The sequence below is a fragment of the Phodopus roborovskii genome, unplaced genomic scaffold, assembly GCF_943737965.1.
Source record: "Phodopus roborovskii unplaced genomic scaffold, PHOROB, whole genome shotgun sequence".
Lineage (NCBI taxonomy): Eukaryota > Metazoa > Chordata > Mammalia > Rodentia > Cricetidae > Phodopus > Phodopus roborovskii.
The window spans coordinates 591,936-616,443 of NW_026126682.1; the positions used below are offsets into that span (position 1 = coordinate 591,936).

General features: G+C 37.6%; 1 pseudogene; it reads right to left on the minus strand.

The window, feature by feature from the left end:
* Positions 1-23,229: 23,229 nt before the first annotated feature.
* LOC127214189 (40S ribosomal protein S10-like) lies at positions 23,230-23,768 on the minus strand (annotated as a pseudogene).
* Between the last annotated feature and the right edge of the window lie 740 nt (positions 23,769-24,508).

Genomic DNA, 24,508 nt, shown 5'->3' on the forward strand with positions numbered 1-24,508 from the left:
TAATAGTGTATAATATGAAATAATATCTCTAGAATTTTACAAAACCTCTGAAACTCTTGGAGTATAGCTAAAATTTCATAAGGCAAAAAATTATAGTTGGCACTAATAGCATAATTTTCAGTTATGGTGAAAAGTTACCAATTTTTATATGGCTGCAAAACTTCACACCATTATATGTTCTGTAAAAGTATATCTTGTCAAATAAATGCAATATACTATTACCTCATTAAGTTAGAAATGTACAAAAATTCTTGAAGTCAATTTTTTTTGGCTCAGCCATCAGATGTGAATAAAAATTATTCTTTGTGTTAGTGCCAATCTCAAATTAATTTAAATATACATCAGATCTAATTTTCTCATAAAATCACACTTTCAGGATTTATACCTTCCTTTTTATGAAGTGATTTTACCTTACGAACCATCAGTTGAATTATATATGCATCAAGCTTGCTGAGGCATTTGTTATTTTAACACATGCTGTGTGCGGATGTGTATTACTTTGAATCATATGATAAAGGACTTGGTCTCAGGTCTTCTATCTAGCCACTTTCTAATCAGCACCTTACGCTTTCTCTGTGTCACAGTCTTCATCTATAAACATCATGGCTTGGAGTTTTCTCCTATGTTACAGCTCTTGCTAAAGTCTGAGCTACAAATGAGATTCAGTTGCTGTTCTAAGTGAATTCAGAACTGATAGGAAAGAAGACAGTAGTAGGGTATTACAGGTATTACAATACAAGATGTTCAGGGATTGCTGGGAGATCTTCGAAGAGTGAATATTTGAAATTAAATATGAAACTAAGGCACACTTTTTCAAATAATGATGAGGGAAAAGTCATTTTAGGTGAAATGAACAAGTGAAAGTTTGGAATTTGGAAAATAGCTTTAGCATATTTTCTTAGGTTATGATAAAAGGTGTTTTTAAAATAAGTCACAGACCAAAGAAGTCCTGGAGAGATCAACTGAAGAAATAACTGAAGGCAAGCCATCTTAGTAGCTTACAAAATGCATACATTTCAGGATAATTCCTTGAGGATTGAGTGGTGCCATCAATACCACCAAGAGTTGACAATGCTACCATCTTACCTGGGTTCCACCCTCAGCAACCAATGGTGTTTATGATTAACATGTGCTAGGATATGCTAAGGAAATGTTTAGTTCTGCTTTTGATTATTTGGTTTTGTTTTGTCCTGATTTTTTAGTTTGTTATTACCACATGATCTATATGCAATTACAATTCTAAAGAAAGCCAGGCTAAGAATCTACAGACTAGCATGGAAACATTACCTAGAAATTCATGTGGAAACAGCATGTTGTTTGGTGCCTAATAATGTCTCCTGGAGTAAGATAAACGAGTGTTCTTTCAAGCTAAATTCTTCTCTACTCCTGTAATTATCTAATTCTAAATTAAAAGAAAAATCCACAAACACGGATTTGGTTGAGATCCAGGCTTAGCACTGCCAAATGTAGACACATGTCACTTAATTACAGGATGTACTCTGAGGAAAACATGTCAGTGAGCAGTTTTGTCTTCGTGGAAAAACCATGCAGGAAACTTTCAGGTTCTAAGAAGGTTACATAATCTCTTGGGGCACATCACATACAGTGTGTCCTTAACTGAAACAGTACTGTGCAGCATGAGGTTATTCCCAAGTTAAAGAATCATATGGTTCCAAAGGAACATCTCTTACTTTTCCTTGTATGTTGCTCGTCTCTTTTTACCCCAACAAGAGCTAAAATAAAGAAACATTCACGTTAGCTAAGTCACTCAGCAGGCAAGGACTTTTGGGCCAAGTCTGATGACATGGCTTTGTTCTACAGACATGAATGATAGAAGGAACCACGTCCCACAGTTTATCCTCTTACCTCTGCTACTTCGTCAATACAAAGTAGAACTCATCTACCCTAAATCAAACCACACAGAAAGATCTCTCTCTTCTTTTTCTCCTTTCTCTTCAGGAGACATCCCAGAAGGATCCTGGCCCATATCTGGGATGAATGCTATAGACAAGCCATGAAGAATTTGAACAGAGGGCCTTACATGTTTCCTTGCTTCATTCTATTAAAGGGATGTCCCTACACCCATTATTCAATAACATGTCTACAGTACTGTACTTTGTTCATGAAATCTAAGTGTAAAAGTAGATAGCTTTCCTTGGGTGTTTGGGTCTTCAGTTTTGCAAGGCCGGGTGCTATGTAAAACAATCTAACCACCAGAAATCCTATAGTCCAGGACTGCCTTTTGGAGTTTGGGGATCAGAGTTTCCTTTGGGCCTGGCATGATGAATGCTTTTATTTTAGCTTGTGTGTTTTGTTATAGAATTGCAGGCTGTGGAACTTATCACAGCTTTTCACTCATGAAGGAGAGCAGTAGTCTCTGCTGTCACCTCATGTTTTCTTCCCTTTGCCTTCTTAACCTTTCCCCCTTTGAGCCACCTTGAATGACTACAACAACAGGACTGATTGATAAACATCTTTTTGTCATCTCACTTCAACTGCCCCCAAGCAATTAGAGGCCAGCAGCACAGACTACATCCAAATAGGGGCAATTATCCATGATAGTGAGGCTGTATCCTGGAGCAGAAGTCATCATCTCAAAAGGACCAGATTGTTTCCCTCAAGCAGTGGCTGTGATAACAGCTTCCTCAGGACCACCTTGCAGAACCAGACCACACTTTGCCTGGAACTGCTTAATAAGCAGACCTCTGCCCCAATTTTTCTTAGCATAAACAAATGTAAAGCCCATATTAGGACCCAGAAGATTGACACAGGGTCTGTAGACCACGTTATTTGTTCTTTGCACTATGGCCACAGTGAATAACTCTTTCTGCTTTTCACCATTACTCACTTGATTAAATGTTCTGTTAGGATAGGTATAATCAAGCCTAGCCTTCTGCAGCAGCTGAATTCGGAGATTTTTCAAGAATTGCAAGAACATCCATGTATTAGCAAGATAATAGAAGAGTAAAAGGACACAGCAGAAGCAGGACTATTAATAAAACAGAACGGAAGCAAACGTAAGACAGGGGCAAACACAGTTCATCACTCTTTTCTCACTTTCCAACTTTCACTCATTTCTCAAACCTTCAACAGGTTCTCTGTTGTTCTGCCTCTGCTCTTTCTAGCTCTCTCCATCTGCCCTCTCTCACACACACATTCCTCCACTTCTTTCTTTTCTTTCCTTCTCATTGACCTTGAACTCACAATGTGCCTGCTTCTGTTGCCGTGCTTAATGCAAAACCAGTAGTCTTTCTTTTTAATTGTTCCATATCAAGATCCTTTTTATTAATTCTTTAATCCTGCCTCCTATACCTATATTTCCTGAAATGTCCATGGAAATCCTTTCTTGGTCTAAAATCCTTTTTTAGAAATTTAAACGGAGACCACATGAATTAATATTATAATTTAAGATAATTTTCTTTCAGTGTCCATGTTCTCTGCAGGTTTAGAAGCTTCGGTTGTATTCCAGCTTCTTTCCCTCAGAGGGGCAGATTGCCACCAGATACTTGAGATACAAGTTAAAAAATGCTAAGCCTACTCAATGTTTTCAGTTGTCTAAAGATAAACATTGGATTCGGCCCAAGAGAAGTATTGTTTTTAAACACCAACAGATCAGAGCACAGTCACTAAGAAAAGCCCACTTGTTATCCTCCACACTCCATGGAAACAAACGCAGGGACTAGGAGGCCTCCTCTTGAACTCCGCATTGGTTCGGGATGGGGGTGGGGAGTCCCTTGACCAGGAATGGAAAATGGAATCCCAGTCGCCAGGACCTTGCTTGTTGTCCTACAATGGAAGAGCGCATGCATCTGCAGTCACTTCCCACTGCTCAGGCTACCCCAGAGGTGGTCCTTGGCTCCAGCGTTCAGGGCATTCAGCTCTGTTTATAGAGCCACAGCACCATAGCCATTCTGTCTTCCTCAGCCTTATTAGCTTCAACAATGGTAGGAATTCAGAGAGTCCATGGGTGGGAGGTTATATAGAGGACCAAGGCAAAGACTAAACCATTCATGTACAAATCTGGGTCACCCATCTTTATTAGCAAAGCCATACTGCAGGCCTCTGGAGAAAGAACGGTCCCAGCAGTTCTTTCAGACCTATCTTAGACATGCTAATTGAATGGTTACAGTTTAAACTTCACCTACCATCTATTACCATATGGTTTTAGTGGAATCCTGAGACAATCCTCTAGTTGAAGGGGTGGCCTTTTTGAGTGGAAGCTGTCGATTTTCTCTCCTGCTGAGTGTTCTCACACAAACCTGCTCATTCCTGCTTTCCCTATCAAAGCAAACCTTCGCCCACCCATGGGACAACACCCCCTCCCCCAACTCCTTCTCTGGCATAGTTCCTCAAAATTTAAATCATAATGCATCCAGTTAACCAGCTGGCAAGGATAAAACTTCTGGAAGGCAAGGGATGTTGTAAAGCATTGAGGACAAAGGGAAAATTCATTTCAAAGGAGAAAACAAGGGACAGGTTGATGCTTTGAACAGGGGGTATTCTGTAAATTATAACAGTGTAAATTTGGGAGCTTCTTTAGTCTGCACCTAGAAAGAAGACATCAGATGGCAGGCCAAAGAAGGTAGCTTTCTTCTGAAAATAGTAGCAAACATTACACATTACGATCCAGCTTGAGGGGACACATTTCATGGATGAATATAGAAGGGAACAAAATACACGCTAGAGCAGAGGTAAAGCCAGAGCTTGGTTCGACAGTTGACATCGAAAAAAGGCCTCCTTCCAGTTGGTGATAGCAAATTTGGAAACGAAGTTCAAGAAGTAAAAACGGATGATATGAGGGCAGAAATAAACTCAAGAACACTGTTTAGGTAGAAACTTGGAGGGACATTCATTTCAGGCTTAAAGTTTTAAGCCTCACTGACTTACAGTTGACAAATGATATTAATAACCTGAGAAATTTGGAGGCTCAAAGCTGGAGGCCATTGCCTTCCCTACATTGTTAACTAGTTCTCCACACAGCTGGGCTCCTGCTCAGATTCATTGTCACAGCTCCCTTCCTTTAATTCCATCCTTGGTCCTGGGACTGTGCTGTGCTACCCTTCTTGCCAGCTCCCAGGTCACAATCCCTTCATTTACAAAGATTTTAACTTCAGTGTTATTAAAGCTCTCTATCCCATTATTCCCCCTGCCCTAAGATTGAGACATTTCAACAGCTTCTGGGAAAAATCAGCATGAAGTGGTGTGTCTTAGGAGTTTTGTGTTTTGTATGTATTAGTCAGTTAGCTTTTAACAGCCTGTCCTAGAACTAGCTCTGTAGACCACCAGGCTGGCCTCAAACTCACAGAGATCCCTCTGCCTCTGCCTCTGGAGTGCAGGGATTAAAGACACGTGCCACCAACACCCAGAAACCTCTATCTTTTAACAGAAGGGGAAATGAGCTGGAAAGCAAAGTTGAGAAACAGAAAAAATTCCTAGACACCAATATTTCAGAACACACAGGCGTTTATGTCTTAAGGCTTGGGGTGAAAGCTATCAAACTTCCGCCTACTTCACTATAGGAAAAGTACTTGCTTCATAAGAGTAGGATTTTTGTTTTATGTTTGTTTTTAAATTTGTTTACTACAGTCTATAATTTATTACCTAGAGAGGGACCTAATGATAGATGAAATTTAAAAATATTTTACTTAATGTGTGTGTGTGTGTGTGTGTGTGTACGTGCGAGGGTACATGAGTTACCCCAGGTGCAAATTACTCAACCTAACATAAGGTCTTAATCATTGTCTTGCATCATGCTCAAGCCTGGTTCCCTCACTGCAGACTCCAGACTAGCTGGACAGCTAGTTTCCAGGGAATTCTGGCTATGACTCCACGAACCCACAGCAGTACTGGGATCTCAGATAAGCAAGTCGTCACTTGCTTTTGCAAGGGTTTCAGTGATACAAACATAGCTTGCCAGGCTTGTTTGGTAAGCATTTTCACCTGCTCAGCCATATCTGGGATTCAAAAATACATACTTTAAAGTTATGAACCTGTTAAGTATTCATGAGGGTCAATTGAATATAGGCCATATGTCAGGCCCTGTAGGTAAATGATCAGGAAAAAACTAAACACTAACTACAGGACCCAGAGGACATGTGCAGAGACAGAAAAGTAAAGGAGGGTGTGAGTTACATTAGACTAAGAATTGCACTGTACATGTAACTTTATTATTTTTTTTTAATTTAGTATTTCCATTAATGCCCAATATTTATATTTGCCTAAATAACATTTAGTGGTGACTTTTAGTTTTTAAAAATGGATGTGTTTATTTTATTTTGTGTGTGAATGTTTTGCCTGAATAAGTTCATGTACACCACTGTGGGCCTGGTCACTGTGGACATGAGAAGATAGTGTGGGACTCGCTGGAACTGGAGTAACATTGGGTGTGAGCCAACATGTGGATGCCAAGAACAGAACCTGTGTCCTCAGCTAGAGTAATAACTGTTTTTAATCACTGTGCTATCTCTCTAGCCTCAAGTGATAAAATGTTTGCTTATGGAAAAATGAACGGATGGTATTACCTCAGTTAGAGCTATAATAGTAAAATCAGGTATGAAAATAAGCAAGTAGATTAGCCACATCCATCAGCCTTGCTCAAATATATAAATGTCCCTATTTGGAAAAAATAGCATGGGTGATATATAACTCAAAATTATGTGTAAGTTACATTTGTAAGCAAAAATGACTCTGTGTAAACATTAAATTTCATCCTCTTTTCATTATTCTATACCATGACAACTATAGGGGCTGCATTGGTACAAGACACTTGTACTTACTCTTGTGAGCTCATCTTGAGAAGTGTATGGGGACTAAAATGAATCGCATAGAGTCGTGTTCTTTGCTAAATTCTTCTGAATGATAACAGGAAAAATAAGTTGAATATTACTTAAGTTGCATGAGGATCAATCCAAGCAAAAGTGTATTGGGCAAAGTCCCAGATAATAAAATTGACTGTAAGACTTTCATTCTTGGCTAGAAATCTAGGCAAGTGGTAAGTGAATTTTAAGAAAGTTATTAAAGTTATTCTGTTTCTTCCTATTCATACTACCTAATTCAGGCTCTGAAAATCTTTCTGCATATTCTCATGTAATTTTTCAAATCCATGTTCAATTTAAATATTTTAATTGGACTTCTTCCTTATCATTTCTCCCTTCTAAAGCTTTTTAAATTAAAATTTCTAATATGTCCATGGGTTGAAGGCTAACTATTTTTAAACATTGCTTTGAACATTTGGAGAAACAAAACCTAAGCTTCAAAGTTAAGTAAAGTTTTACTAAAATTTAAGAAGTATTTGTCATTGTTGTATGCATGAATGCTGTGGCAATATGAGGGCACATGCATGTGTGTGGAGCGGTCAGAGGACACTCTCAGACAGGTCTCACTTCCATCTTGGTAAGTCAGGATCTTTCTTGCTGTTTCTCCCACAGCAGTGGAATGCCAGCCTAGGCTGCTCTCCATTGTCTAGATGTAGATAATTTTTTCTCCTGACTCTCCTGTCTCTGCCTCTCATCATACCATAGGAATGTTGGGATTACTTATGCACACTGTGTATTTGTGTGTGTGTGTGTGTGTGTGTGTGTGTGTGTGTGTGTGTGTTCTGGCAATGAATCCAGGTAGTCAAGTGTGTTTACCTCATTTACCTCTGTTCCTCTTCCTTGCCCAGTAGCTAGGGATTTCTGGGTCATGTTTTCATATCACATCAATTGATATTTGGAAGTTTCTGTGTAGAAAATAAAAGCATTATAATGGATCTGAATGAAGTTTGTTAGATATTATATATATTATCTAATGACAGCATATTGTTTAGTAGGGAATGATTGTAGGTATTATTATAATATTAGAGTAAACACTCATATTAATAAGATATGAAATTTATTTAACAAGTATAATATTGCTTCATCTCAGAATTCTGTTGTCTTGCCATTACTAATTTCTTAGGAAGGAATATTCCAATTGCATACTCTATCCTTTCTTTAATCCATATTTCCTAAAGGATCATTTTGTTTAAGGACTTCTGGAGTAACTAACAAAATTGAGGAACCATTATTTACACCTGGAAGTAGGATCAAAAAGAGCCCTCTGTATCCAAGCCACTCCTACTTTTCATATCTTTTCTCTGGGTACCAGTTTTTAACATCCATCTTCCCAGATTGGTTTTCTGGGCCTCTCAATATATATTACAGATGATGGCAGACACGTAATTCTTAAACTTACAGCCCTCAGTTTATGTTACACGTACCTATGTTGATTAAGTCCAAATTCTCAGTTCCTGGGAGAGCACATCCTTTGCAGTTTGAGCCAGGGATTTATTTATGGCCTAGTCAATTGTGGCCAGCAGAGGGATCTAATAATAACAATATGCCTGTCAATGGTAAATCCCTATTGGAGGCTGTGGAGAAGGGAAGGGTGGGGCTATGTAGTATTCTGTAACCTCTTACTTGGCTGAGCTCCTGTGATGTCTTGAGGCTAATTTGAGTGCCATCTCTTCTGGATGAGTCTTTTCAACCTCATCAACATCTTAACATCTAGACACAATGCATCACAGTCTAGTTCCAGTAATTAGTACTCATTTTGTCTCTCCCATTACACAAACTTCACTGTTCAGCTTTACCTCTGTAACTGTTCCTCTACCTATCACAATATCATGGCAAAAGAAACATGATAGGTATAATAATGTTTTTGAGACAAGGTCTTGCTATATTGTCTAACTAGCTACAAACTAAGAAATTTACCAGGACACCTGAGCAGCTAGGTGGATGTGCACGCATACTCCCAATTTTAGTCATAGGGCATAGACTGTATTTTCTCTTTTGCAAAAAACAGATCTCTTGTGATACAATTTTCATTCCATATAAACTATTCATTGAAATAGTAGTTCTTATTATCCTCACAGTTGTATAACTATAACAATGGTTTACAACATTTTTATTACATTTATTTTTGTATGTGCATGTGTACACATATATTTGGGCAAATGTGTGCCATATCATGTATGTGGAGGTCTAAGGATAACACCCACAAGCTAGTCTTCTCATTCTATCATGTATCTTAAGTGTCAACCTGACTTCAATTTCAAATGAAACAAAACAATGATCTAAGGAAGGATGTTCGAGTTCTGAAGAACATGATCAGAAAAACATGGAAATAACTGTCAGGAAGCACATGCTAAACAGTAACAGAGAAGCCCTTTCCCAGAACTTTCTCAGGACAGACCGATTTAAACACAATGCCTGGTACCTACTATAAATTATGTTTGGGGAAGCATTAAAGCAAGGCAGAAGGCAGTATTTAGATTCAGGTTACACTATCTAGTTTGGTGTGACTGACTTCTTTTGTAAGACAATGTTTCCAGGCTTTATTTACATATGTAACACATATCAGCCATTCATTTTTTTTTTTTAATGGTGGAATGTTTTTCAGTACTATAGTTATTATTTTATTCATTCATTTATCAGTTGATGGGCATTTCAGTTGCTAGTCTTTAGATTATTATCAATAATGGCACTATGAGCATTCACGTGCAAGTGTCTCTTGTTTCCAATTCTTTTGGATATACTCATAGAATTCTAAAAGTAGAACAATGGATCATAAAGCAGTTTTCTTAGCTTTTTTTTCTTTAATCTCATGCTTCTTTTCAAAGGGCAGTAACAATTTATACATGGATTTGAATTGACATTTGTGTAAGAATAGTCGAGCAAGCATATGGAAAGTGTATAAAATTATCATCATCATCAATCATCATTATTCATTAAGAAAATGGAGGTAAAGATACACTGAAATAATGCTGTTTGGAAATTTAAGCACTTATCCTTTAAATCTCTCTTCCTCCCCACCCAGCTGTAGAACTTCCATGATCTCAAGGTTGAAAAAACAAAGTTGTTTTTAGAACTTTCCAGTCCCATACCTTGACCCAAGGTGTGGGTGGTGCATGACTTCTTCCTATACTTAGCCCATTCCCTGACTGGTATATAATAAGCCCAATACTCTCTGTAATAAGCAGCAGCTTCTTCTTTACTTCTCCTGGTGTTCTGTTAAGTGTTAAGTGGTTGTGAGGTGTGCATAGTGGAGGTTCCATCAAAATTTGGAAAATGAGGAATCGTGGATGGGGTCGCTCTGTAGCCAGCAGGAGTGCATTGGGGTAAACAGTGTATATACAACAATATGGGAACTGCTGCAAGTAAGAATGAAAAGAAGGAACAAATAAGAAAGCTTTTAAAACAGGAACAAAAATAAAAGTGAAGCTACAGACACCATAGAGTAAGGTAGTCCTTGGTTTCTGACGGGGGGGGGGGGAGGGGGGCTTAATATTCCTGATTGGTAACAAATAAAATCAAACCTACAGAAGAAGCTACATAAACAGGGTCCTGACAGGTTCAGATAGCCACCTTCTCTTTGTGGAAGTTAGTCAAAGATGCCTTACTAACAAAGTTAATGTGAAAAAACAACTAGAGACAACCAAGGAGGCTTTTAGAGAAGTCCAAGAGGAAGAAACTAGACAATCTGTAAACTCAAAACAAAAAGACATAAGAAAGTAACAATTAGTCAGACCCAGGTGTGGGTGGTACATGACTTCCTCCTGTGCTTACCTCATCCCCTGGCTTGGGTATATAAGCCCATTACTCTCTGCAATAAGCAGCATCTTCTTCACTTCTCATGGTGGTCTGTTAAATGTTTCAATCCCGACACCCTCTGCCAGCCCGGAACTCTTGGTAGCGCAGGTGCGGAACAAGGCTTCACATGAACTAGAGTATTTATTATTCAAAGTATCAATAACAATAGGATTGGAGAAATCGTGGTGTAGGGGTGATGATCAGAGGTTAAGAGCACTTACTGCTCTTGGAGGGACCTGGGTTTGGTTCCCAGAATGCTCATGGAAACTGCCTGCAATTACAGTTCCAAGGGACCCAATGTCCTCTTCAGGCCGGCCCTCCATAGGTACTACAGCACATGGTGCTCACAAACACAAGCAGACCCAAAAAATACACATAAATAAAAATTGGTTTAAATGTGAAGAAATTAGAACCCGCTTTTACAACATTCTTCATGAATTTACATTCTGAAACTATCAGTTTATGAGTTGGTAGGTCATGTGATGCTGTAAGTTACAATGTTATTTAAGTGACCCAAAGAGGTCACTTAAAAGGAAGGAGAGGGAAAGATGGTGGTTGGGATGCTGGGAAAGATAAGAGTGACCATGACCCTTTGGGGAAATGCAAGAGACTGGGAAACCCAGCCTGGCCCAGTCTCCAGATTACCAGACTCATTGTCTTTTTCCCTTACGCTGACCTCACCCCTCAAATCAGTACAGGCCCTTCCACATTCTTTCAGGACTTTTAAGAATGTCATATCAACCCATCTTGAATTTCATTATCTCAGTGACTCACTGGATGGATGGATAATTAACATCTTCAAGAAACTTAAGCTACTGGGTTTACGATATTCCAGATAATACTTTCATTGTAAAAACTGTTTTCCCTCAAAGGAACATTAATGTCAGAATCCAAGTTCTCTCAGCAGGGTGCCTGGGCACTAGGGCTTATGTTGACCTTTCTCATTGGAGCGTATGTCACAGTACAGAGTCCTCTGCTTAAACTTCACATACACTCATGGTATTCTGCCTATGAAAATGTTTCTCAGTAAATTTCTGTTGAGAAATTTCATAATAGCTAAAAGAAGCTGCATTTTTTCACTTTTGGTTGATGCTTGGTTTTCTCTTAGTGTCTCATTCATTAATTTATAGTAGAAGTCCTTTGGTCTAAAGAACCTCACACCTTTGAGAAAGCTGTTAAAATCATTCTTAGACATCATGCCAAATATTACTGAATTTTAAAATGAGATATACTACCATTATTTAATTCAAAATACAAATGATTATCCTGTGATTCACAGTTTCATGTTTACTTACTTCGGCTTGCTTTTCATTTTCATTTTAAGAAAATGAAAAGCCCGTTTCATGGAGATGTTCAAGGACACTTCTGAGTGCTGATGAATTGTTTCCTTTCTTTCTTGAGATCCCAGATAATGAAGTTTATAAAGTGTCAGTTCACATATAGCTTTCTTCTTCTTCTTCTTCTTCTTCTTCTTCTTCTTCTTCTTCTTCTTCTTCTTCTTCCTTCTCTTCCTCCTCTTCCTCTTTCTCCTCCTCCTCCTCTTCTTACTCTTTCTCCTCCTTCTGTTTTAGGATTTTTTTTTTTTTTTTTGAGACAGGCTTTGTCTGTGTAGCCCTTGCTGTCTTGGAACTTACTCTGTATATCGGGCTGGCCTCAAACTCTCTGCCTCCAGAGTGCTGGGATTAAAAGTGTGCGCTACCACCACCTGGCCACATACAGCTTTCTATTTTAAAAACACCACCCTTAATACAATGCTTATTCAAAAGTGACTTCAATCTTTTGAAGGAAATATTTAAATAAATAAATAAATAAATAAATAAATAAATAAATAAATAACTCGAGCAGTGTATTCATATAGGAGGAGGCATGTTTAACACATTCTCTTAAATCTGGGGCAGAACCTTTTCCCAGGAATGCTATTGTGTAAATGGTTGATGATAAGGCTGCTTTGTGAAATTTTGTCCAGCTTTCAGTCAAATTTCATTGACTTTTTCACCTTTCATCTAGCCCTGCAACTTCAATGGTTAATAAGGTCTGTCAATAATTATTTTGTCATCAACAAAATGAGAACATTATAAAGGTTCTAACATACAACTCCTTTAAAAAAAAGAAATATTTATTTAAAAATGACTTTGCCCACTAGTTTTAAACATTGCTTGTTTTATATGTGTATCTGTGTGCATGGGTATTCATATATATGTGTGTGTGTGTGTGTGTGTATGTGAGTATTGCATGTACATAGATGCCCAAATACTTGTATAACATATAAATAAGTTAGGGTATGTTATGGAATAATCTTTTTGTACATTGTGAAGATGTTTCTTTACCAAAGCACTTTCTGGTTGATTTTATTAAAGCTGACTGACTGGTAGCTAGGCAGGAGGTATAGGTGGGACTTATTTTGGGATGAAGAAAGGCACTAGAGATGTAGAGACAAATGAACTTGCTGTGTGGAGAGAAGTTATAGCCATATGGCAGAGGGTAGCTAAGAAATATGGCTTAATTTAAAATGTAAGAGGTAACAAATAACTGGCCTGAGCCATCAGCTGAATATTTGTAATTATCAGTGAGTCTCTAAATGGTTATTTCCGAGTGGCTGCTGAGGCACAGAGAAGCTCCGCCTACAAGGATGTCCATCACAGGTGAATATATAAGATAAAGGCAAATTACAATATTACTTAACATTATGTTTAGCATGTAAGTGTGTACATGCAGAGGTGTGTGTATGTATAAATACGTATATGTATCTTTTAAACGAAAAGATTTATGCTTTACTTGAATGCTATGATCCTCAAAATTCATTGCTTTGGAAAAAAGCTCTTATTCAATTTATGTTTCTAGTAGGCTGAAAGATGGGTATTGGAGCTTCTCAATCTATTTTCTGTGCCATCATATCCCTTCCACATTTTCTTCTCTACTTGCCATTTCCTGAATGATTTCTTCCCTTCTCTCTCTCATTTCCCTAATTCTCTCCAAATCTTTTTCTCTACTGTTTCGTTTTAACTTTATCATTACCATCATATCATATAACATATAATTAAACTAGGGATCTCATCATTCAGGTAAGACAGAGATTTACATTTGATATATTATTGTGGAGAAGACCTTAGCATAACTCATCTCTTCATTTTCTTCGTCTCTTTTCAGGACTGGAAACTAAACTCAAGCCCTCAAGCATAGTAGGAAAACATCCCACCACTTGCTTGCATTTCTACATCATGATAATCCATATTTTGATTTGTGTATGTAAGATAGATTTAATAAATATTTATCCTTGGTGTTTCCTCAAGCCCAGCATTCTCTTGGTGTTATGCAACATCTGTAAGAGATCCCACTCCTCCAGTCATCTCTTTCATCAATTTTGGATATTTGGGATTCCTTATGAGCTCTTCTGGTGTCTTGCTTCATGGGATGTTTTATCCTGGTGCATTTAAAGCTAGCCTTCATCAGCTTCAACACTGATATCCACCTAGTGAGGTGAACTTTGTTTCTATGTTATCCTTGAAGTACCAGCCTCCTACTGCTTTGGATTTAGTTGTTCAAAAGCAACTACTATTCTAATTCACCAGCACCCACACAGAAGACATGAAGGCTGCCCACCACTCATAATTACATGTGCATTAATGATGTTTTGCTGTGACATCTATATGCAAAGCCACTGTTGCATTTTCATTTATTACTCAGGAGGTTGTGACTCTTCACTGGCAGCGTGTTGGGCTTCCAGAGAGCTCACTTAGGCTTTGTTTGAAAATAATTGCTGAACCTTTTATTTACAGTTAGTTTATGCTTAAAACATAATTGCATGTCTACAGTAAGATTTGACTAAGGTACAGACTGAATTGTAGTATACCGTAGCCAGTATTTCCAGAGACACCTAGGATATCATTATCCACATGGCTCTTTATGAAATTGAAGCTTACTGCACTATCTTCTGTAGACAAGATTTAAGCTGGCATCCAGCTGATAGAAATTGGATGAAAGTTTATTCATGAGTTACAGCTCATTAAATACCTAAACCTACAAAGACTTTATAGTTCTGAAAAGAGATGTCTTTGTTACCTTACAGGAGCTTGAGTCTATTGCTGTAAAGAGTCTAACATTTGACAAAACTAGACATTGATTAAATTGTTCTAAATTATAGGCACATCTTAATAAATGATTTTTGCCTTACCTCTAGGACAACAAAACAATTAACTCCCTACTGGAATGAGTTTTTAAGTTGGCAATTATGGTCTATTATATGAAACAGTAACTATTTTCTAAATCCAATTTACAAATTTTGTCATGAAACTAGGGAATAGATCTTAAAGAAAGAAAAAATAGATAATATACACATTAAGTCAGTTAGAATATTAAGGTAATGCATGCCCTTTGGTTTTTACATAATGTTAAAAGATTTTCAAATAGTTGATTGGAGATATCACACAAATTTTCACTAAATTTAGAGCCCTGTAATTCCATATAGGGCACACTTTTCTTTCTTTCTTTCTTTCTTTCTTTCTTTCTTTCTTCCTTCCTTCCTTCCTTCCTTCCTTCCTTTCTTTCTTTCTTTCTTTTTTTTTAATGTGTATTGGTATGAAGGTGTCAGATCTCCTGGAACTGGAGTTATAGACAGTTGTGAGCTGCCATGTGTGTGCTGCAAATTGAACCCAGATCCTTTAGAAGAATGCTCTTAACTTCTGAGTCATCTTTCTAGCCCACAGGACACATTTTTTCACCACATAATAAATACAAAACTGCACTACATCTCAGGTTCCATTGCTGTTCAGTGGGAATGTCATTGTACAAATAAATTCTTTAATTATTTAAAATATTGAATATTGAATCTTTTTTTTTATTCTACCATGAGTAAATAAACCTGTCATGAAAGTAAGTCAGCTAAACTTACTATGATCTCAGAGTTACAGATATTACTTAGTGCAGATGTAAAGTGGAGCATTTGTTTCCATGAAAAGCCCGTTTGTTAAACAGTCAATAAAGTTCAAAGAACTTGATTTTTGCAGTTCAACACGTTCTCTATGGAGAAAGGTGTTTACTGCAAACTGCTTTCTCTTTTGCCAATTAGCACCTGCTAGCAATTCACAGTGAGTAGACCCTTGCCAAGAAAAGTGTTTGCTGAGACCTTCCTTCTTGCTGTGAAATGGAAAAAGGTTGTGTCAACTTTCTATTGCATTGTTATTGAAAATGATCAGATGTGGCATTAGAAGTAATACTACAACAAGAATACATATTGGTGGAAAAGAAGTCATTTTTGCATATAAATAAACTAAATTGCTAAATATTTGGGGAACATAACTTTTTATTTGTTGTTTTAAACACAACAATCTCTATGAATGTATTGTTCTTCCGTGTTGAAAACCCCATTCATATTTCAGTTCTGTGTCAATTAAAACTGTAAGCAAAGGTTTGCCATGATGTGTTTTCTTTTATCTGAGCCTCTTAAAAAATGAATTTCATAATTCATCCCTGATAAAACAAGATTTTCTCTTCTTTGTTTTGTAGCCTCACTGGTTCTCTTTGATTATGACTTTCATGTATATATCACTAACCATTGTTTTCATTTTGTGTGATAATATACTATTAACTATATGAAACTAGTGGGACTCTTATGACAGAATTTGGCAGAGTAAAAATGCGATCTTGATTACTGACATTGTTTTCTCAGACTTTCATTGAATGTGCTGTCTTCTATGGAACATTGATCTGACACAGTTTGACTATTTTTTTTTTTAAACAAGTAGTGTGTTGCAATTCCATCATACTAAAATGTGGAATATATACCTTTAGCGCCATATAATCTGAAATCTGGCCACAGCATATGTTCAGTATTGGCTTCTGCTTTTGTTACAGTAAGAAGTGTTAAGAGATAAAAGTATAAAAGATCAAGTCTTGCATACTTCAATTGAATTTTATTCACAGACCTGGAACCATGAAGTAGTTTGCACCATGCATGCAGGTTAAGCCTGCACAGTGAGCTAGAGGGTTAGGTGCAGCTGGCCATTGCCTTGTATGAAAGTGGTTTGACCAGGCGGCTGGTTGTGGCCAGCTGAAGCTTCACTTCAATCATTGGCTGAGTTACAGTTGTTAATGCACAGACCAGCTTCCTAGTTAGGTTTCCGTTTCATGATCTGCGGATTGCAGTTTATTGAGTATGAATTAGCTGGTTTGTTCAACAAAAATGTATGTGTCTCTGTCAACATTTTAAGCGCTAAGAATTTGAAAATAATGGCTTCACTGCTCTATTCTCACATAAACTTTGGAAGGAAAAGCAAATATTAAGTATAGAGTGGACATGCCATTTATAATAATGATGTACACAAATTGGGATGCATAAAGAAGGAGGTAATGATACAAGACAGGTATGAGAAAAGCAAAGGAGCTGAGGGAAGTTTGATATAACATATCAGACATAAGGAAAACTGTGAAACAGTGTTCTTGGATACAATTCACTCACTATAATTTACCCATTCCACGTCTATGTTTCAAACTTTTAAAGAATACACATGAAGCTGTAAAGTCATAACCTCAATCTAATTTTAGAATATGATACAGAATGTTTGAAAGACATTCAAACAAACAAATGTTTGAGATTTAAATAGTTTTCTGAATAGAAGTAATATTTAAGTTACATGTGAGCTACCTAAAGGCTCTATTTTGAGCTACTTAACATGTATCACTCGACATATACTCATAAAAGACATGCAATTTAGAAATTATTCTCTTTTATACTAATTCTTTCTACATAGATTGACTTAAAAAGTTTTGTAACTTTAGTAACATTCTGTGTTCAACTGGGTAAAAATGTAATCAAATATGGCAGCAAAATTAGAATTCAAACTTCATTCTACTTTGGTTCCAATATACACAATTAGTATACTTAAAAATAGTATCCTTCCTCTCTAGAGATGGTTCAGCAATTAAGTGCACTAACTAGTCTTCCAGATGGTTCAGGTTCAATTCCCATCACCTACACAGCAGCTCACAACTGTCTGTTATTCCAGTTTTTGGGGCTCTGACACCCTACACAGACACACATGCAGGTGAGACACCAAGGCACATAAAATAAAAATAAACCTTAAAAAAAATGGTATACTCAAAATGAAAGAAAAGTGAATTGGGAAAAAAAAAGCTTTCAGATGATTCATGGAGTTAATATTAATCGGGTTTAAGTGGTCACGTAAATTTGAATCAGAAGCTGACACATTTTATTTCACGTTATTATTGCATGGGAGAATATTCAATTAAGATTTGATTTTAAGGGCTGATTCAACTTATAGGGAACATTGTTAGTGTAGTTGATTATCATGCCTGAATCTATCTGAGTAAGTGAGTTTTGGCAAAATAGGCAGGCTTTCAACTCCAGTCCACTTGAGAGAGAAGGGGCTACATGGGCATTATCTTTCTCTTGAACAAAGCGAAACATCAGAGTAGGAGAATTCTAATTGACTACAGAAATATTTAGTTCATTGATCTAAACACAGAACTTCTCTCATGCTTTTTCCTCCCTCAGAAATACAGGGACATGGTGTGAAAGCAGAGTTTTTAGAGCAGAATAAATCCAGGCCCATGAGGAATGCTCTTTCTAGCCAATTCACAGCGGCATCTTCCATGGAGCTTAAATGAGCAGCAGGACCCACAGAAGAAAGCTTTTGTAGCAAACATTGTAGCAGGTTGTGGAAAGCATCCAAGAGAAGCAATCCACTCTTTGCAGTGTATTCTTTTAATGACTCTTACTACAGCTCTTCTTGTTTCTGCTGAATCCTTGCCTTTTATGGACAGTGGTTAAAGGATTCCAGAGGAGGGTGAGTGATTCTTCTTTTGCATTGACAGTATCTTGGGACAGGTTATTCTGTTTATTTTGGTAATTCTCAAGATTGCAACTCAATTAACTTGTCAGGATTCCTTTCTTCCCCAAGCTGACTGGAAATCAAATTACCCTGAATTGATTATTTTTCAATGTAAATATGTAAGAAACATCACACTGTAGGCTGGGGTGCATGATTTTTATTGACCAATCAAAATTGGCCTAAACAATTAAAGGAAAATTGAATTTCAATTAGTAATAGGTCCAAGGGTAAAACTGTTGTTGTTAGGCAATTATCTGTATAGATACATAACAAAGCAAATCTTAGTTTTAATCTGTGCATAATTAAGAAAATAAAACCATGGTCAAGGAAGATAGCTGTTGTCATAGATGGAAATCTTAAAGCCATTGGAGAAATAATGTTGCATAGACTAAGTTGCTAGAAATCATAATGAGGGCACACCTATATAGCTTTCTTAGGAACATTACAATGGTAGTTCAGCTTAACAGTGTCCAAGACACTTCTCTTTTCTGTTTGTATACAGTTTACATGTTAATTTTATGATGTAACATCATTAGATTGCTGTTCAACAAACAAGTAACAGTAATCCTTTGGCCTTCTCACACAGGACTTCTGGGCAGTTACATCTCAGGGTCTCACCTGAACTCAATTAGTGGGTGGAGCCATTTCAGGCTAAGTGGGAAAGGCTGAGAGAAGAATGTCACATCTATTGGTGGCTGTCTTTTCCCTGTGAAGTAGTGTAAGTGGCTTCTCCACAGGGCAGTGGAAGGTTCCCAGAGCAAAGGATTCCAGAAAATCTAGCAAAAGTCATATAGCCCTTCCTGACCTAGTTTCACATTATTCTGCTCATCAGGACTGCTGTAAAGCCCACATAATTCAAAGGTGAGGAGCTAGTGTCTCATGTAGACCAGGTTATCCTCTAATGAACTGTAGCCAAGGATAAACTTGAACTTTTCCGGGTCCTCTTGACTCAGCCTTCCAAGTGCTTGGATTATATATGATTGTGCTTGGGACATAGAATAGGGCTTATGTATGGTAGGTAAGAACCCTAGCCATCTAAGTGTATCCTCAGACACACGCTCTACTTCTTGATGGGGTGGTTGTCAAGTACCAGGGGGCCTGTATTTCAATTTCTATTTGTTATCCCTCTATTTCCTACAGAATTTGCCAATACACAGTCTACAGGCATTCCAAACATGGGCCTCCTCCTGCTTCTATAGATCAAGAATCATTTTTTTTTAACTTATTATTTTTATTATATGTACATGGTGTGTGTGTGTGTGTGTGTGTGTGTGTGTGTGTGTGTGTGTGTGTGTGTGTAGTGTACACATGCCCTAAGAAGCATGTGAAGGTCAGGTCAGAAGACAATATGGAGATTCAATTCTCTCCTTCCATCCAGGCAGTCAGACTTGCATGGCAGGTCTGTTTTATTTTAGACTGTTTTACTTTAATATTATATTCTACATTTTTCTTTCTTGTTTAACTTTTAAAAAGTTACTGAGCATACATTTGTAAAATGGACCATCCATTATGCATGACTGAATTTTCTGAAACATTTCAAAATAGTTTACTTTACTGTCCCAAATATTTCATGATATGTGTGTATTTGCAAAGCATTGATGAATATATTTTTGTTTATAGATATAGTGATCACTGAGAGTTAAGGAGGGAAATGTATTGTTTTAGAGGAAAGACATCCTTACTTTTATATCAAATGAAATGAATTAAAAGCTTGTCAATTGTGAAAGTGAAAATGCAGCAGTTTTGTAACTGTGATCAATATGACTAATTAGATTATGATTTACAGGGTTTAAGTCCCTAATTCCAAAGCCTCTATGAAATATTTCTTTGCTAGAACATTTAAAAAACCAATTTACAGAAATAACAATCTTTCTTCTGCTTTATTGTACTCCATGGTTCCTAATGTAATTTTGGAAATAAGCAACTATTTTATGAGACTATTTCTTTAGTTAAGTGACAGGCAAATAACGATCCTAATTTGTGTAATATAAGTATTATAGTCATGTTAATATCCATAATGAGAATGAAAGAAAATGGTGGAGAATTACTGTTTACACTTTCAATTTTGTCCAGGCTGTCTGACTCCTTATCTGTGAGTAACATACTTTTAATGAAAGATACAAATTTCTATATGTATAGAACTGGGCTGAGACATGATTAGTGCAAATGTGGCATTTTTAAGGCATGGGGAGATGGGTAGATAAACAGTGGTTAATATTGTTTTGTGAACAACAAGATAATATTTTCCATTTTCCACACCTTGTGCAATAGTATCACATGCAGAGATGTGTAGGCCTCATAGTGGAGTGTTAGCTGCCCATACTGAGTCCTACTCAGGCTGGGCTTGTAAGCATTCACTGACACTGTGCTGGGCTGGGACATTCTGCGTCTTCCATATGTGTCTTGTCTCCTTTAGTAATCACATTGATGAATCCCGAGACTGAGGTCCAAGTTCCACAAGCTCTAGTCAAAACATACTGTCTTTAGAGATGTGAATAGTTGGTTAATGTAAGATTATAAAAACCTTAATAATGTAAGAGCTATGTGTGTTCTGCTTACCCTGTAAGTGCATTTCCTGGTACTATGTCTGGAATAGAGTAAGTCTTCAATAAATAATGTTTGGATCCAATAGCATTTGTTCTCAGACAGTGTGAAACCCAGGGGAAAGCAGTGAGCAGCTTCTTGAGTGTATAAATTCAGCCACATCATAAGGGGAATGAAAGGCATCATAAGGAGGAAGAGAAGCCAAAAAGGCAGAGAAGGAGGGAGATAACACGGAACACAGCAAAAAGAAAGGGTAGTTACTGATAGCAAGGCCCTATTGTTGAAGACAATATCTATATATGTCATTGGACATGGAGAAGGAGATCTGGTGCCTACCTAGAACCTTCATCTCTACTGACTAATGTCTGTCATACTGGCAGTTACTCTGCATGCTGGCAGAGGAGAAAGGCGAACACCAACACACCTACAAACCCTTTGATCTACAATGGTGACCTGCCTGCTGATATGCTGGTGCAATTGTGGCACTATAGTTGTAAGAATAAGCAACAGCTATCTGATTGGATTTAAGATCAATTGGAGGGAACACATGCCCAACACTGCTCGTGTCCAAGAACCTGAACTGTGTTGTCTTTCAGCTCTTCTCTTCTAGCAGTCCAAGTAAGGTGGGGCAAAAATCTGTTCTTTGCAGCCAGACTCAGTTAATTTCTTAGACTCCATAGAGAGTCAGACCTTCTTCCTGCTCTTTTGTGAAATCTATGTGGCCTCCAGTGTGCGCTCTGAGCCTGTGATCTCTGTGTGAAGCAGGCAGTGGACTTCTTTTCTTACCTGAATCCTGCCTTTCCTGGGAAATTAAGGTGGCAGCATGGGTGGTAAGAGTGAAACTGTAAGGTCAGTAAGACTCTCATGACTTGTGTTGACTTTGCCTTCAGCTTACTGTGAGCATAGCATTGCTCATGCCTCCCTGCCATGAGCTATCCTGTGCAAACAGGAAAGTGTGAGCTAGCCGTTCTGTGTCCACCAGTCGCTCACCTTTGCCTCTTCATCACTTGTCTTTCTAAAGTGTGTATGTACATACATAAAGTGAGGTGTTCCTGGTGTACACAAAGGATAGATTATTTTTCCTGATAGCCTAACACCTTCCCTTCACTCAAACTGCCTAGACGACTCAGCTGCTCCCGCAAAAGACCATATTTTTGAGTTGAGAGGGGCTCAGCAGTTAAAAGCTCTTGGTGTCACCTAATAACTTTACATTTCACATTCTCTTTTTTCTTTCTCTGCCTCTCTGCCTCTCTGTTTCTCTCATATATTAGTAAAATTAATATTTATGTACACATATATATTAATATATGTATGTAACATATGCATGTGTATTAAAAGAGATAATATTCTAAGAAATCCATCTTATTGGTAAAGTCAAGGAGTGATTGTGTGTGTGTGTGTGTGTGTGTGTGTGCATGAGAGAGAGAGAGAGAACCTGAAGCAGGGAATACTCATCATGATTTCTAAGTTCCTTTATAAAGGTTTTTAATAGTATTTCTGAGGGTGTCAGAGCAGCATTGTATTAAAAGATACTACAGGTTTTGAAAATAACACCAAAAACACACATGCATGCACACACACACACACACACACAAAGTAAGCAAGAAAACTTAGACCTGCTGCTAGTTCTGCTGTCTGCCTTAGTTTTACACCAAGCTGCTTTAGTCACCTTCCATCCTGGACAGGTGCTCAGACACCCTAATACTGCACCTGATTATTAACACTTGCACTTGGGGCATGAACATTTTAGTGAAAAGGACAAAGACAGCCACGTTCTAGACAGGATGTTCATCGCAAAAAAATTCTATATATTGATCTGGAAGTGTAGACTGTAATGTCAATAGTATTTGCATATCAATTATTAAATACTTCGTAAAGGTTTGTAGATTCAAAGTCAAAATAATATAACAAATGGATGATGAAAGAGGTCTTCATATGAATAAAAAGGGTTTTTATAGTGTTGCAATCGTCAAAAAGTGGAGAGTTTGAAAATAGCCTCAAGAAAATGGAAAACCAAATGTGGCGACCAACTTTGCAACTGAGTTGAAAAGCATGGATTGCTGTTAAAATAATTGCCTATTTTGATGTGGAGAAATCAATTATGTGCTTATAGCAATACGAATTCTAAGTGGGTCATCAGAGAGATGTCTCAGTGGTTAAGCAATTTCATAAAAAAGAAAACTTTATTTTTTTTTCTTTAAAGTTTATTCAAAACACAGTCCTCAAGCTCACTGAGGTGGCTGACCACGTCCATGACCAAAGAAAGCCTCCTCTAAACTGGAATTCAGTGGCTGAGCCAGCCCCAGCCTCAGCTTTCTTGTCAGCACCAGGGGGCACAGCGCTCCTCCTGTGGGTGTCCCTGTCTGCCTCCCCTCTTGTGAAGCTTGCAGGTCGCTCACCCTCTGGACCTTTGGGCCAAGGCCTGCCAGTTTCAGGACAGCTACGGCGCAGGGTGGCAGGCACAATCTCCGGAGGCAGGTGGAGGTAATCTCGGAGATACTGGATGCCCTCATTCGTAAGATACCAATAGAAGTGTCTCCAGGCAAACTGCTCCTTCACATAGCCTCGTGACTTCAGAGACTGCATGGCCTTCATTACATGAAGGTCGGGCACGTTCTTGTCTGTCAGCTCCGGATGTTTGGGCATATGGACATCTTTCTTGGCAACCATCACTCCTTCCTTAAAAAGGAGTTCATAGATGGCAATCCGGTTCTTCTTGGGCATCAACATCGTGGCGGCTACAGGGTCCGAGACGGAGGCTGGAAAGGGAAGCAAAAGAAAACTTTATTAATGTTAAAAAAAAATGAACATTTTATTCTGTTAATAAATTAGGGGAGATTTAAAAAATAGTATGCAAAAATTAAATCACTAAATTTATTATTATAAATGTATGAAGTCCTATGTAGTTAACAAATTTTCATTTTTTAAAAAACTAATTATTATATAGCTGTATCTATCAAAGGTTATTTACTTAAGATGTGCTAGTAGGCTTTATTAAAAAAGTAATTTTTGCAGGACAGTGGTACCTTTAATCTCAGTACTCAGGAGGCAGATGCAGGCAGATCTCTGTGAGTTCGATGCCAGCCTGGTCTATAGAGCTAGTTGCAGTACAACTAGGGCTTTTACACAGAGAAACACTGTCTTGAAACGCCCCCCCCAGCCTGAAAAAGTAAATTTTAATTTTTTTGAACATATAATTAGATCATTTCTCCTTTTGTATTTCTCTATTAAAGCTCTCCCATAACCCACCCCTCCTTGATCTCTTGTTCTTTTTCAAGCTCGTGGCCTCTTTTTTATTAATTGCTGATATATATATGTATATATATACGTATATATGTATATATTACACACACACACATATACGTGTGTGTGTGTGTGTGTGTGTGTGTGTGTGTGTGTGTGTTTAAATATATAATGAATCCTGCAGTCTGTACTGTTATTGGTATGTTTTCACGGGCTGACCTTTTGGTATTGGATGGTCAATAGTTTTTTCCACTCTAGAGAAGA